Here is a 16,968-nt window from a genome sequence, read left to right on the forward strand (position 1 = left end):
CACACACCTCCCCCCACACACCTCCCCACACACACACTTCCTCCACTCACACCTCCCCCAGACACACCTCCCACCACATCACCCCCCCACACAACTCCACACACACACCTCCTCTCACACACCTCCTCCACACACACCTCCCCCACACACCTCCTCTCACACACCTCCTCCACACACTCTTCCCCTCACACACCTCCCCCACACACACCTCCCCACACATACGCCCGTCACGCACACCTCCCTTCACACACACCTCCCCCACTTACCTCCCCCACACACACCTTCCCCACACACACTTCCCCACACACACCTTCCCCACACACACTTCCCCACACACACCTTCCCCACACACACTTCCCCACACACACCTTCCCCACACACACTTCCCCCACACACATCTCCCCACACACCTCCCCCACACATACCTCCCCACACACTCCTCCCGTCACACACCTCCCTTCACACACACCTCCTCCACACACACTTCCCACACACACACCTCCCCACACAGACACCTCCCCACACACATCTCCCACACACACACCTCCTCACACACATCTCGCCACACACATCTCCCACACACATCTTCCACACACACACCTCCCACACACACACCTCCTCTTACACTCCTCCCCCCACACACCTTCTCCACACACACCTCTGATTTAGGAAATAATGTTGAAGTTATTATTCCCTGTCCTTGAGCATAGAGAATGTGACCCAGCTGGAGCCAGGCTCACAAGGACTCACAAGGACACATCGACTGGGCCCTGAAGTGTAAAAACAATAGCTAAGATACTCTTGGAAAATATCTTTTAGGGAAACTTTCACATAAAGCCAATCAAACAGAACACAAAAGACTTTCCACTCTTACCTTCTTCTATTAGCATTTAGTGAAGAGAAATTTGCTGGACCAATGAAGACCCTCCTGACTGTCGTTACTGAAACCTGTACCAATGATTGTTAAGAAAGGCAATTCAAAATGTAGGATCACAGTTTCTAGCCGATCTGAAAAGGCTAAGCTTTCAACGGTTTTGCCCATTTGTAATGTTAATACATACTGATGTCTATGTAATGGTCTTTGGACTCTGAGCAGACATGGCTGTGGCAGCATGCTTGTCCGTTTTCCCATTCTTGCCTGTTCTGTAACATTCTCTGGACTTGGGCATACGTGGCTCTAGCAGCATGCTTGTCAGTTTTCCCACTTTCATCTGTTCTGTGATATTTCCTTGGACTCGGGCAGACATAGTTCTGGCAGCATGGTTGTCAATTTCCCACTTCTGCCTTTTTGAATATATACCAAATAAAACTTACTTTTGCTTCACTAAACTTTATGACGTTCTTCCCCTACAACAGTTAATGGCGTAGTCATCGAGGATCTCTGAAGCTACAGATCCAGTCAACCTCGAGCAGACCTGGACTGCAGAGCAGAAGCTAGCAAAGAGAGGTCCTATCTTCTGGATCCATGTGTTCCCACTCCATGTCCCTTCGACAGTGACGGTGGGTGCTCTTGGAAAATGAGCTTTTGCTTATTCTTTTTAGTTCTCTTTCTCATGTTTTCTTAAGCTGCGTTCGGCATATTTGTTTGAAAAAACCGGTTGTTTGATTAAGGAGAACCTTTCTTAGATTTTTGCTTGATCGTTTGGTTAAGAGTGACATTTAGTAACTCTTTAAGTGAACTGCAGTTTAGGTCCAGATTCGGGCGTTTGAAACATTAAAGAGATACGTCTATTTACGAAGAGCTTTGAGTCACTATAAGCCACAAAATTCAAGCCTTTTTGTGGCTCAGAGAAAATCTGGAAAATAGTGCTCTGCTTTGCCAAATTTGCGGGGAGAGGTGGCAGCTCTTGCCTGTTTTGCCTGATTCTCAAAGGGAGGTGGCAGCTCCTGACCTGTGTTATGAAATAAGGGAGAGGTGGTTGTTCTGTACCTTTTTTATGATATAGTTTCTCAATAAAGAATCACAATGTTAAAAATTAAAATCATCAGTAACTATAAAGTACTTTCCAATTGGAAGAACTAGTCTGTTTAAGGTCTAAAATAAGAGACTAAGTCTCTAGCCAGCAGAATGAATTAAGTTCAAAAAGAAGGAAACCAAAAGTTTGAACCTTATAGCTTAACATCTCTGATAACTGTACCAAGACACTGGTCTAGGGTTCATATTTAAAAACACTATAAACTGAGTATACTAGAAGTAATTCAGAATTTCAGTGACCACTTTGGGAAAATGAGCTTTCATTTTTGTTGTCCTTTCTTTCCTTTAGGTAAATTTTGCTTGATGCTCAGGTTTTGTCAAAAGGTCTAATATTTCTCCATCTGACTCATTGAATAGAGTCGATCTTACCAAAAATTGTTATATACACTTTAAGAAACTAAGATCCCCATATCCTTGTTTTGTGTGGTATTGTCTAGTGAGTTTATGTGATCCTTCTGTCTGCTTTTGTCCTGAAAGAGCCTGCTTCTAGTCTAGAGCATTGTGTCTAAGTTTGTCTTGTATTAGATTGGTGGTTATGGCTGAGAATTGCTATTTTTTGTAAGGCTGGTCATAGAACCTCAGTTCTTTCTTCATCCAGAAAAGATTGTGTCTTGTCTGTCTTATGATTTAGACTTTTAATAGCTACTTGGAGAAACTTTGATATAAATTGGTCTATTTGAAAAGTACACTAAGATCTTTATGTTTTATACTATGTCAATCTTAAAAGTGAAACCTTTCTAAGTAACTTAAGCTAGATATTATATGAAATGTTTTATTTAAGGAAAGAGGATAGTTTTGTCTTAAAGTAAAAGTAGCAGTTCCAGAAGAGTAAAAAAGAAATTAGTTATCTTTTCTCCTTCAAAATGCCTAGGTCAACTTAAACATATGCAAATGTCTTCCAAGAGTCAAGAGAGTGAGGGCAAGGCATGATCAGGCCTCCTCAGCCCCCAGATCCCAGTCTCCAAGGTCGCGTAGCTCCAGGGAAGCTTTTGAAAGACGCTTTACAGCTAAGTGGAGACTCTTTTAAGACAAAAGATAAGAAAAATTGCTGCTTTGTTATATTTATCAGGAATTGAGTGGATCCTGATCATAGAACCGTAAACAAGTTCTCTCCATTATAGGGGATCTCTAAGAAGTCAAACAATAGAAATCACAATGAGACACACCTGAAATGGCCTGGAAAAAATGTTTCCAGCAGTGGCCAGAGACTTAAGGTTATATCCGTATCAATGAATTGGTCAATTGAGCAGATACTTTGTGATTTCCAAAGCCAGTTGATAAAATCATTAAGGGCTAAAATTAGACTGGGAAAAATATGAGAAGTAGTAAAAGTTGAATGAAATCTTAGAATGTTTAAATAGACTTTTCTTTCAACAACAGTTATGTTTTGTGGTATACAGGCTTAAAATAATTCCCAAGACATTTTAGGTAACTTAGTGATCTTAAATTGAGTTAATAGATATTTGTCATAATTTAAGCTTGTATACTTTGCTTTTTATACCACAAGAGGAAGAATATATATATACATCTAAGTCTGCTAATGAGTGTGCTCATTTTTGCCATTTAAAGGGATGCACTATAAGAGATATAGAACAAAGGCAACGTTTAAGAGGTTTATTAAAAAGAAATTCATTTGATATGGTCAAGTTTTATCTGTCTGACTAAAGTTTAATGGTTTACAAAATTTTTAAGAGTTTTACTGTTAAGTAGCACATAAAACAAAGAATTGGGTTTCTCGCAGTTAAAATAACAAAAGTTTCTTTGATTTCTGAGTTGAAAGGTTAATTTATTTCTGTAATCTGCCTGGAAGACAAAGGTCTGGCATCTCATTAGAATAAGATTCCTGAGTCTGAATACTAAGCCGCATGGTTTTTAGAAAAGAAAGCTAAGGTTTTTACTTTAAGATCTTTGGTTAAATAACTTAAGTATTGTTTCACAGTGACCTATAATATTAATATTTCTTTATTGTTAACGTGGTCGCAACTTTATCTTTTTGAATCTAGCATCATCAAAGCCAATGGTTTGATTGGGGAATTCACATTATTTACCTATGAAGTTTTTTTTATTACTATTCAAGTATTTAGAGATTTGATAATCTTGGGATATTCTTAATATATCCTGATATATGGTATTTTGGAAAGCCTAGTGGCGTAGTGGTTAAGTGTTACAGCTGCTAACCAAAAGGTCAGCAGTTTGAATCCACCAGGTGCTCCTTGGAAATTCTGTGGGGTGGTTCTACCCTGTCCTATAGGGTTGCTATGAGTCAGAGTTGACTCAGTGGCAACGGGTTTGGTTTTGGTTTATATGGTATTTTGTCTCAAGGGTATTATGTGCTATATCTGAAGCTCTTTGAATACAGTTAATGGCTATTTTAGAAATATTTTTGTCTAAAGTTTCTTCAACTGATTTTTTTTTTGCCTTTACGTTGTGCTTGTAAAGAATTTCTATCAGATCTTTCACTATTAAGAATATTATTTTTATAAATTAATCATGGCCATATTAAGTTTTGTCATCTGCAGATAAGTTTTTACTTTGCTGATTTGCTGAAAATGTTTGACAAAAATATCTCAACAAAAAGATGGACTATATTGGACTTGCTAAAAGGAGTGTGCCTAGACTCAGTCAAGATTTCCAGAACTTATATGCAGAAGCTGATGGGTTCGCAGACTGTTGCTGATCCAGAATCATGTGGAACAGAAATTAACTACATAAGACTGAGTAAACTAAAGGAAACTATCGTTTTTTTATGTGGGAACATTGCCAATGTTTTAAGGTCCTACTTTCTGGATATAAGAAATCATTTTCCTTTCTCCTAATTTATCTAATAGATGGGTTTAGATATTGCAACTCTTGAATTAGAAGTTCCTGTTGGTAAACTTAACAAAGTTGTAAATATCATAACCAGAGAAGTATCTGAAATTTGAGCTATGATTTTACAAAATAGAATAGCATTAGATTTCCTATTAGTTCTCCCAAGAAATGTTTTGTGCCTTAATAGATAAATGTTTCTGTATTTATATTAATACTCAGTATGAAGTTTTGCAGAATATAGTTCTTGAGGCACATGAAAAACAGTCACTAATGCTGCTTATGTATAAAAAAACACCTCATGAGATTTGTTTCCTTGGTTCAAAGACCTTAGGGTCATGGTTTCATTGGTTATTTCAGACAATTGGCCTAATATTATTGTTAGTGTGTCTGTTTTATTTCCTAGTTTGCTGTATGGTACCTGGGATCTTAAAAACCAGATGATGTCTGATTACCATTTATTTAGCATTTTTGATAAAAGATTCTATAGCAAGATCATGATCCAAACGAAAGAATGATGATGTTGTATGTAATTCTCCTGGAATCCAGATTTCTGGTTTTCATGGAGGTTGAGGCAACCTACCCAGGACGTCACCTTTGGGTATCCTTTTGACCTTTGAGCTTTGAGGGAAAAAAAACTGGTTCCTGAAGCCACTTTGAGTCAGACAATGGTCCAGGTAAACTAGTAAGACCATTTTGCTCTGGGCATTGTGCTTTTTTTTGAAGATTTCAGTCTGTTTTAGGAAACTAATTTCAAAGGTCAGACTGAGTTATGTTTAGGGTAAATTAGTAATTAATCAGTCTTTAAGACAATGTCGTATGAAATGTCAAATGTTTGTAACCAAACTGTCACCCTCTTAGGATGCAGAAAATTATGTTTCTTAAAGAAACCGGGTTCTCAAAGGAGATTGACCTCATGGCTCAGACTCCGTTTTGTCTTAGGTTTCACTTCTGCTTCTGAGAAAGTGACCCATGACTGTTAATAGGTAAACCAAGGAGGGGCAGCATGCCCTTGGGAAGAACACTTAGTATGTTTTAAACAGACTAACTGAAGACCTCCTACAGGAGAGGTCCATCTTGTATTATGTTGCTAATCATGAATTCTCTAATGGAAACTTTGTTGTCACATGTAAATTTTTCTATATTTTATGTTTCTTCTAGACAAACTTTGTGTGCTCCTTAAAGATATATGTTTCTGTGTAGATGTATGTTTCTAATTTAGATGATCCCTTTCCAACTGATAGTGAATTTACTTGGGCAATCTCTTGTTTAGATTCCTGACAAATGTGTGGTCGATGCACTTTGAGAACTTTAGGATTATCTTTAGATATTCATAGTTATAATGCTAGTAAATACTGAGAAGGTAATGTTAAAATTGTAAAAAGAAAGTCAGAAGAAAACACATTGGTCCAACACTCAGGATATGGTTGGTAGCTTTAATTCTTACTTATGGTAAATCTGAAGTGGAGAAATCTTTAAGAAGATTTGTCAGGCACTATGGGACAAATAACAGATGAGATGGAAGCACAACAGTGAGCTCTGATTGCATAAGCCAAGGTGACAGGAGACAACAAAATAGCCTTAGATTTTTTTATTAGCGTAGTCTGTGCTGTAGCAAATACCTGTTGTTACATTTGGATAAATAACACAGGATAGGTAGAACAAGATATACATAGAATTAGACAGCAAGTTACTTGGTTACACACTGTGACACTCTTACAAACACCAGATTTGTTTGGTTGGTTACCATCAGGAATAAGTACATGGGATAATCACTATTGCAAGAAATAGTAATATTCTTAGCCTACATCCTGATAGTATTAGGCATAATAAAATTTATCCTCTATTGTCTTACACACCTAAGAGGCAAAGAAGGCCTCGGGCTAAAATGTTGATGAACATTGAGTCTGCTCACTCTGGTAACGTGATTGATGAGAACATCGCTCTTACTTAATATCCTGGTGAAGAACCAGATGGTATCCGGTGGAAAACCAGCACCGTGAGTTTAAAGAGCCTGCAATGGCCGCCATCTAGGAGCTCGACTAAGTCCAGATATTGATCATCCATATGTTACCTCTAATCTCCAATCAAAAGGAGGGAATGATTTAGGAAATAACATTGGAGTTATTATTCCCTCTCCTTGAGCATAGAGAATGTGACCCAGCTGGAGCTAGGCTCACAAAGACTCACAAGGACACATCAACTGGGCCCTGAGGTGTAAAGACAATAGCTAAGATACTCTTGGAAAATATCTTTTAGGGAAACTTTCACATAAAGCCAATCAAACAGAACACAAAAGACTTTCCATTCTTACCTTCTTCTATTAGCATTTAGTGAAGAGAAATTTGCTGGACCAGTGAAGACCTCCTGACTGTCGTTACTGAAACCTGTACCAACGATTGTTAAAAAAGACAATTCAAAATGTAGGATCACAGTTTCTAGCCAATCTGAAAAGGCTAAGCTTTCAGTGGTTTTGACCATTTGTAATGTTAATACATACTGATGACTACGTAACAGTCTTTGGACTCTGAGCAGACATGGCTGTGGCAGCATGCTTGTCCATTCTGTAATATTCTTGGACCTGGGCAGACATGGCTCTAGCAGCGTGCTTGTCCGTTTTCCCACTTTTATCTGTTGTGTGATATTTCCTTGGACTCAGGCAGACATGGTTCTGGCAGCATGGTTGTCGGTTTCCCACTTCTGCCTTTTTGAATATATGCCAAATAAAACTTACTTTTTGCTTCAGTAAACTTTATGATGTTCTTCCCCTACAACACCTCCCCACACACAGCTCCTCACACACACACCTCCCACACACCTCCCCACACACACCTCCATGCACATACCTCCCCCCTACATGTCCCCCACACATACACCTCCCTTACACGTCCCTACTGACTTGGAATCTAAGTTTTAATAAGATCCCCAGGCAATTCCTATGACATTAAAAAGTTTGAGAAGCACTGATCTAGACTAGAGTATGGCTGGTCAACCTTAGCTGAACATTGGAATCACCTGGGGAACTCTACAGATACAGGTGCCTGGGTTCCACCTCAGTCTGGGGCACTGGAGGAATTCTGATGTGCAGCCAGAGATGAGAACCACACACTGTGAGTGTCCTTGCTGGAGCTCTCCAAAAACTCTGCCGTATTTTGTATTCCCGGTGTCTTACCTGTATAGTGATTTCTCTCCTCTTTTACTCCTTCCCTTAAGAGTATGTTACTTCTTATCTTCCATAAAAATACCACTTAGTTTCATTTATTAGTAGACATTTATTGAGCACCTAGAATTTGCATAAACACAAAACATATTCTTAAATTTTTCTCCCACACTAAATTATCTAAACTCTCTTGGGCTGTTTCTTCACAAAGCGTAATTTCTAATTTTGGGTGTTTGTATAATTACGGCTTGTCTTTTCCAGAGAAGAGGAAAAGAAAATTAATTACCTCTTCCCATTTTAAAACAATCTAAAGATGATTTTGAGTCACAGAGATATCAAGAGTTGATTATATTTAAAAATATGTAAATGTTGTTCTTTAATGTTTATAAATATGCCAGTGTTCCACTTTATGGAGACCCTGTGTGGTGCAAATGGTTAAGCACTCTGTCACTAATCAAAAGGCTGGAGGTTCAAGTCTACCCAGAGGCACCTTGAAAAAAAGTCTGGAGATCTACTTCTAAAAATCAGCCATTGAAAACCTTATGGAGCACAGTTCTACTCCGACCCATGTGGGGTCGCCATGAGTCATAGTCGACTGGCTTACTGGTGGTTCCCCTTTATCATCCTAACTGTAACAGTTAACAAGAAGGCTTGCAAAGCCCCTGGAACTGTGCTAAGTGTTTTCCTTATATTATCTCATTTAATCAAACAGCCCTGGTGGCTCAATGGTTAAATGCTCAACTGCTAACTGAAAAGTCTTAGTTCGAACTCACCCAGCGGATCCGCAGGAGAAAAGACCTGGAGACCTGTTCCTGTAAAGATTTCAGCCTGGGAAACCCTATGTCATATAGGGTCACTATGAGTTGGAATCAGTTCAACAGCACACAACAACAACATCTCATTTAATCCTCCCAACAACACAGGTAAATTTTCTTGTTATCCCTGTTTTGTGAATGAGAAAACACCAGCACTAAGAAGTAACTTGCCCATGGCCACAGAGCCTGACTTCTGAAGATGAGATTCAAACCTTGACAGTCAGACACAGACAATGCTTGGAACTATTCTGCTGCCTGCTTTCTGAGAATGATGTTTCAGGAACATAGGGTAATGTGGTTTAGGGCGTGGAGGATCCTCTTATTTTCTCATAGTTCTCCACCAGATAATTTAGGGCAGCTTTTCCAAACTTTTTTCGTCCCTTAATCTGTGGCTCAGAAAGCTCTTTTCCAGGTATACTGTGAAGTCTAAAAGGAGATTCATGTTTGGACAAATTCCTTCTGAATGTTGAGCAAGATAAGAAACAAGTTCTGACTGCAGTAGTGAAGGTTTAAATAAAGAAGCCTTGATATTTTATAAAGAAAATTTCCCCTCCTATCCAAATCCAGTTTTAAATGTTAATATCTCTATTGCAAAGAGAAAATAAATGCAGACTCTGGTCAGCAGTATGTACGTGTGTGTATTAATATAAAGGCAAGAAAGTTAAGAAATGATACATAGTGTACAAAAGGCATCCTTTGTCTTTGGGTCTCCTCTACAACCATCCCATTTCATACCTCTTCTCTTTCATCCTTCTCCCAGCTAGGAAAATGCTTCTTTTAATCCCTTCTGGTTGTTCTAGAGTAAGATTCCTTAACCTTAGCACTGTGGAGATTTTGGGATAGATCATTCTTTGTTGAAGGGTGGAAGGGCTGTCCCATACAGTGTAGCCTCCACCCACTACAGGCCAGCAGCATCCTCCACCCTCCCTTCACCCCCTTCCCCACCTGCCCAATTGTGATAACCAAAAATGTCTCCAAACATTGTCAAATGTTCCCTAGGAGGTGGGGTGGAGGGGCAAAATCACCCTCAGTTGAGAATCACTGTTCTGGAGATAATCACTGGAATTGCAATAGCATGCATTCAAATTTTGCCATTTTTGTTATTACCTGCCATCGAGTCACCCTCCAACTCATAGCAACCCCCAACTCATGGCGACTCAATACACAAAAGAACGAAACATTGCTTCGTCCCATGTCATCCTCATGATCAGCTGGGGTTGGAACAATGTTCCTTTGTGATCCATAGCATTTTCATTGGCTGAATTTCAGAAGTAGATCACTAGTCCTTTCTTCCTAGTCTGTCGCAGGCTGGAAGCTCTGCTGAACCTGGTCAGCAGCATAGCAACACTCACACCTCCACTCAAGAAGGCTGGGACAGAGAGAAAACCTGTTAAGTAATGTTAAGAATTTCTAATCATGGACTTGAGAACTTTGAGACAATATTTTGCCATATTTCTTTCCTAAATATTATCTCAAGGATCTTAAGTCCACGTGATATTAGTTACCTGTTTTCTACCTATCCTAGCCTTCTTGAGTCCTCTTCAGTAGGTGGCCCGCTGGCTGCTGCAGCAGGGGGCACAGGAAGGCTTTAGAGGGTCTATGATTGTGTTTCTTGGTGGATGGGAATCCATGGGGGTCCCACCATTATTTCTTCCTTAACTTCAGACCTAGCTTAGTTCCCTTGGTCCTTCCTCTGAAGATCATTTGGACCTAGCACACCATAACACCTCAGACACTATTCCAGCAGTTCTTCATAGAAAACAAAAGTTTCACCTTGGATGGTGTTGATAAACATAAAATATCACTCCCCTAAATGCAGTCAATGGGCAAAGTGAAACTCTGATGTGTTAATGGAAAAGACAAATTAAGAATATGTGAAATAAATATGCTAACTGGAGATACTAACTTGTCTTCTTATATATCTGGGCCTTAATGGTGCGTGCATTTATGGGTATGAAGAGGTGTGGTGGGAAATTATTGTTTCATTTTTTGGGGGGATCAAGTTAAAAAAGACAAGTTAGACAAGACTGTGACTGGTCAGCTTCTAGTCAACCTTCAACCATGATGTCTGATGACCTAATAATAGATCAATGTTGTAGTTAGTTGCCATCGAGTCAATTCTGACATCAATAGCTAACATTCATTGAATACTTAGTGTGTGCCAAACACTGTGCCAAGTTTAATTCTGTCATTTAAACCTTACCACAGCCCTAAAAACTGTGTCTCATTAGCATCTCCATTTTACAGATGAGAAAAATGAGGCTCAAATTGGTCCAGTAACTTGACTAAGCTCATATTTCTAGTAAGCTCTGAAAAGGATCAAAGCCAGGCAGTATAACCCCAAGGTTTTGAAATTTTTATGCTAAGTCTCTCCCTTCTAGACCTTTTCCTCTTGATTCAATAGCAATTGTGTAGACACACACACTCATTGGAAAATCTTGATCATAATTTGGTAACTCGTGAGGATTCATGCCCGTTCCATTCTTCACTGCACTCCGCTTGGTTTCTTTAGCAAGCTGGTTAGGAGGTTGGTTGGGAGGGGCAAGAGTGGATAATAAAACCACTCCCTTTCTCTACCCCTCTAGCCTCCTGGATAACTAAGTATGCTTCTTCCTCTTTTCTCTCTCTTCTCCACTTCCAGTGTTCTCTGTAAGCATTTAGAAAGCACCTAGAAAAGAAATAAATCACTTATCGGGGGAGATCAGCCTATTTTGATCCCATTAATTTTAATGGGAATTATCTTTCAGAAAACTTGTTCTGACTTGATCATGGGAGCTTTGGGTAAGCAAATTCTCCACCTAGCATTCAGAACTTGGACAAAAGGTGTGGACACCAAGGCAGACACGAGTGACTCACAACCGCTCAATGGGCCCACCCAAGGCGTGTCCTTTTCTGCTCCCCATTTTCCTCCCTGTCTGCTTCATGCTCTCAGGCCTTCCTTGCTTCCAGGCACCCTGGGAAACAGTGGCTGAAATAGCAGAGCAATGAATCAGAACCATTTGACCAAGAGAAGGGAAGGCAGGCACAGCTCAGTAATGACTCTGGGAGTTTCAAGACCCGAGTTCTCTGACTCACAAGAAGACATTATAGCTTCCGACCAGCTCCAGTTCAAAGGCCTCTGACCAGAGTGGCTTGCTCAAGGGGGAGTAAGAGCTCAGAGTCTGGGCCAAAGTGGCTTTAATCAAGAGGTTGCGACACTTAGGGATCAAGTGAGCTGTTAATTAGGTTTTGGGTGTATCCTGACCATTTTAAAAACCACCCAATGCTGGAGTCATGGAATTGCAGTGTTTTAGAGCTGAAGGAGATTTTAGGTACATAATGTCATAGAATTTTCAGGTAAAATCATGTTTAGCATTGATCTTATCCAGTGTTGTGCCTGAGCCGACTCTTAGCAGTTCACAGCAGCCCATTGTTAAATGTTCAGGAAATTTGGTAGCCAGCTGACTTCAAGTTGGTAGCTTGAAATGGGCCTTTGGTGGGATTACTTCCAGTTGCTATCCAGTTGATTCCGACTCATGGTGACCCCATGTGTGTGCTCCACAGGGTCTTCAATGGCTGATTTTTCAGAAGTAGATTGCTGGGCCTTTCTTCTAAAGTGTCTCTGGGTGGACTTGAACCTCCGATCTTTCAGTTAGCAGCTGAGTACGTTAACCATTTGCACCACCCAGGGACTCTGGTGGGATTACTTACACCAGAGTTTGCAACAGACATTGACAAAAACCGGGGCTTCCCTCTCCACTCACCCACCCACCCTCTCCAAAAGCTGGTTGTTAAAACATTTACTAGCACCTCACTGATCTATCAAAACCCTTCATTTATAGATGAGAAAATTGAGGCCTCCAAAGGGGAAATCACTTAGTTAGGGTCACACTATTAATTAGTGACAGAATTTAGAATCCAAATCTTTTGCATCCTATTGAAGTGAATAGCTACCTAAAGCATAGCCCTGTCACCTAGGCCCAGCATCCTGTCAAAAAAAAATAAAACCGTGAGGATATTATTACAATAACAGTAGGGAATGAGAGACAAATACCAAACCAAACCTGTTGCTGTCAGGTAGATTCAGACTCATGGTGACCCCATGTTGTGTCGGAGTAGAGCTGCTCCATAGGGTCTTCTTGGTCGTAATCTTAACGGAAGCAGATTACCAGGTCTTCTCTTCTATAGTGTGCTGAACCTTTAGGTTAGTAGACCAGTGCAAAGTGTTTTCACCACCCAGGGATCTGTATGAGATACAAATAGTTATCTGGAAAATAGGTTCTCAGAGAAAAGAAATCACTCACTACTGGACCAATCCTGGAATTCCTTCTAACAGCTCAAGCTGAGTAATGAGCAAGGCTCTTATACTTAATGTGGAATGTAACAGGGAGACTTGGACACAGTAATGTATTTGCAATATCCTCAATCATAAGAGGCTCATTTGCCTTTGAGAAAAATGTGGTTTGTTTGGTAGACTTGGGGTTAAAAACTTGATGATGAGCAAGAAAAAAATAATAATAATAAGACTCTTAGACTGTAAGTCCGTCTTTTAGGACAAGTTATCAGACTTGCTTCTGTTGTCTCTTGTGGCTATCAATTTCTTTCCAAAAAAAAAAAGCAAAGAAACTTTGATGCTGTATCTTTTTTTCCACCATGTGGTTTTTCTGTGCTTGCACAGCTGAACTCAAAGCCCTGATTTAGGACTTTTTACAAGAGGGCAAAAGTAGAGGAAGAATGTCCAGGAACAAGGCAGAGGAGCAGGCAAGGGAAGGACAGATGGAAATCCTGACTGGGGTGTGTATTCCAAGTTGGCCAGAAAGGCAAGAGGGACAGCCCCAGCCTGCAGAGGACAGCAAGGCCTCCCCTTCTGTGTGCTTACATCACCCGGACCTATGGCACTGGAGCAGGGACTGGGAGTGGCCATGTTGCAGGGACAAAGGAGAAAGGAGGAACAGTAAGACTTACAAGGTGGGAGAGATGTCCAGTGTCTCAGAGGGGCTGTGGATTCTGTTTCCTCCACCTTCACTCTGTAGTCCCTTACAGTTTGCTCTGGCCAAACCTGCCTTACCACTAAAGCTCTCTACCAAACCACCTCGGAGCCCTCCTCATCTTCTTCCAGAGGCTCTTCCTCAGCTCCGCCCTCCTCAACCAGGACAGTAATTGGTGTGTTGACTCACTGTGGGAGAACACTCTCTCCCGTCTCTTGTCCACTCCAAACGTATGTCTTCTATGAGGTTGCAGTTGTTGTTATTTAGTTGTTCTCTAACCTATCATTGTACTCCCGGCCCCGCTCATAATAAGCAAGGTCTCATCTGAAGGGTGGCATGATTCTTATTGACACTGACTTGGACAAGAAGTCACTCACACTGGGCAAAAGTGAAAGAATCAGGCCCTGCATAGGCAGCCATCTTGTCCAGACTTAAATGTCCAGATGTAAGAGAAAGTATCCCCAGTGAGGGGTGGAAAAGGAAGCCAGTGAAGTGGAAACTGGCCAACCCCTTGGAAGCAACCAGGAAACCCAGACTAGCAATTGAAGAAGCTATCCCATCTTTTGAGTCCAGGGTGTTGATAACTGTTTCGGAGAGAAACCTATATTGAGAGAAAACCTATGAACCCCAAGAAGCAACTTGGCTTTGCTAGCACTAGAACATATACCTTGCGAATCTGATATTTATTGTACTGTCAATTCTTGTTATTTTTGGTAGTTGTGCTCTTTAAATACGCCACAAACATGGAACTAGCAAATACAGAACAATTGCTCCAGGGGAAATACAGGGATAGGTTCCTGAAAGTCACTGGTGACAGCATTTTAGTCCACCAATCAATACATGACTTTGTGTTATGTATGTTTCTGTTTAAAGACACCTTATTTAATATATTAAATATATGGAGCCCTGGTGGCGCAATGGTTAAGAGCTACAGTGGCTAACCACGAAGTCAGCAGTTCAAATCTACCAGCCACTTCTTGGAAACCCTATGGGGCAGTTCTGCTCTGCCCTATAGGGTCACCATGTGTCGGAATCAACTCAACGGCAACCGGTTTGGTTTTGGTTTTATTTAATATATATTGTTGACTCACTAACAAGGAATTCACGGCCAATAGCATTATAACTCATGCCTGAACCAAAGTTATCTAACACATGTATTTTTTCCATAAGGCACATCACAGCCTCCTTGTGGTTAGGAACACCAGATAGCACTTCAGCATTACCCTTTGGTGCTATTTTAACAGCAAAATCATCAATAAAAAGCACAAAAATGTGAAAGATGTGGCACTAAATAGACCACAATAAGGACAATTGCTTACAATATGAGAGCTGAAAGAAGAAGGCAGAGTATCCGCTTGTTCAACCCCAGCTGGGATCGTGCTTGTCAGGTGACTCAGATTTTTCACTGCTCCGTGCATGTCTGTGAATGACCACAAAAGTGTCATAGATATTGATTTTGGGGTTACAAATAAATTTTAGTAAGTAGGTGAATTTGCAAATACAGAATCTGTGAATATTGAAGATCAACTGTATTTTGTTGTTGTTGTTCTCTGTTACTATTTAGAAAAGTCTTTTTAAAAAAATTCTACATATCACAGAGGCAGTAAGGGGAAAAAAAGTAAAGGGTTGTATTAACACTTTGGCCCAAATACTCAAGTGGCAGCATGGTAAATATTCAAGGTTCTGGGTTTTGAAGTGATTTGTTATTTATGCCACCTTCTCTTTGAAATCTTCTCCCTGACTTCTGAACCTCTCCACTGTCCTAATTCACCTACAACATCTTCTTGCTCACATTTGATGCCTCTTCTTCTGCCCTATAAATAGGCTCTTCCACAAGCTTATGTGCTGTGCCCCTTCCTCTCTGCCTCTTCACTCTGCCCTCCACAGTTTCATCCATTGGGAAGACTTCAGTGATAACCTCCATGAAGATGAGTCCCAAACTTTAATCTCTAGTCCTGACCTCTCTCCAGACAAATTTTTAACCTTCTTCTGGGTCAAGCCACCTGGAGAGATAATTGTTGTCTCAACTTAATCTTTTCCAAAACTGAATTTATTTCACCCCAAATTCAAATCTTCCAAGATAATCTCGGATTACTTCCCCACTCTTTGGCTTCACAATCAAGGCCTATTTTCTCTATGTCCACTGGTTTCTCTAAATCTTCCTCTTTTCAACATCTGTAGTCCCATCCTAGTCCAGGCTCCCAGCCCCTCTTACCTGAACTATTGCAAAACCCTCCTAACTAGTCTCCCCACTTTTAGTCTCTACCCGTTCTAAATCAAGGTTTTCCTTCATCAAGATAAGGCAAGGATGGCTACTTCTTTGCCCAAAATGCCTTCCTTCACCTGCCATTCAAGATCACCTAGAGTGCACCTTAATCAACATCTACTCTTGGCTGCTCCCTAACTTCACTCCATGCTTCCCTACCTCTGTTTCCTTTCCCTGGAATGCTCTTCCTTGCAACTTCACCTGATGAAATCTCTTTCATCCTAGTCCAAGGTCCATTTTAGATGACATAGCCCCCTTGGAGCCTTTGTTAATACCCTCAGTCAGACGTTCTGTCCCACTGTCTTGAACCCACAAACCACTGTGGACTTTTCATATGTGGTGGGTTGGATTGTGTTACCCCCCAAAATATGCTGAAGTCTTAACCTCTGAGACCTGTGAATGTGACCTTCTTTGAAAATAGGAACTTTGAAATACTTTTAGTTACCATGAGGTCATACTGGAGTAGGTGGGCCCTAATCTAATATGATTGATGGCTGTAAAAGAGGAGAAGAGACACAGAGAGGGAAGATAGGCATGTGAAGATATAAGCAGAGACTGGAGTGATGCATTTACAAGCCAAGCAACGCCAAGGATTGCCAGGAATCACCAGAAGCCGGAAGAGGCAAGAGAGGAGCTTCCCCTGGAGGCTTCAGAGAGAACATGGCCTTGTTTACACCTTGAATTGGACTTTTAGCTCCAGAACTGAGAGAATAAATTACTGTTTTTTAAGTTACCCAGTTTATGGTATTTTGTTATGGCAGCCCTGGAAAATTAAGATACCATGGCACTTACCAGATTCTTTCTGCCTTTTCTTATAGCCATGTATGTGGGTGCTTGCTTTCCTCCAACCCACCCCTTCTTCCTTTTTCCCCACCTCAGTGCATGCCAATACCTATCTGTTGTCCAAGTGAGAAACATAGGAATTATTCTAGATTCCTCCCTCTTTTCTCATTCAAGCCCTCTAAATTCTGCCTCCT

Source organism: Trichechus manatus, unplaced genomic scaffold, assembly GCF_000243295.1.
Source record: "Trichechus manatus latirostris isolate Lorelei unplaced genomic scaffold, TriManLat1.0 scaffold00223, whole genome shotgun sequence".
NCBI classification, from domain to species: Eukaryota; Metazoa; Chordata; class Mammalia; order Sirenia; family Trichechidae; genus Trichechus; species Trichechus manatus.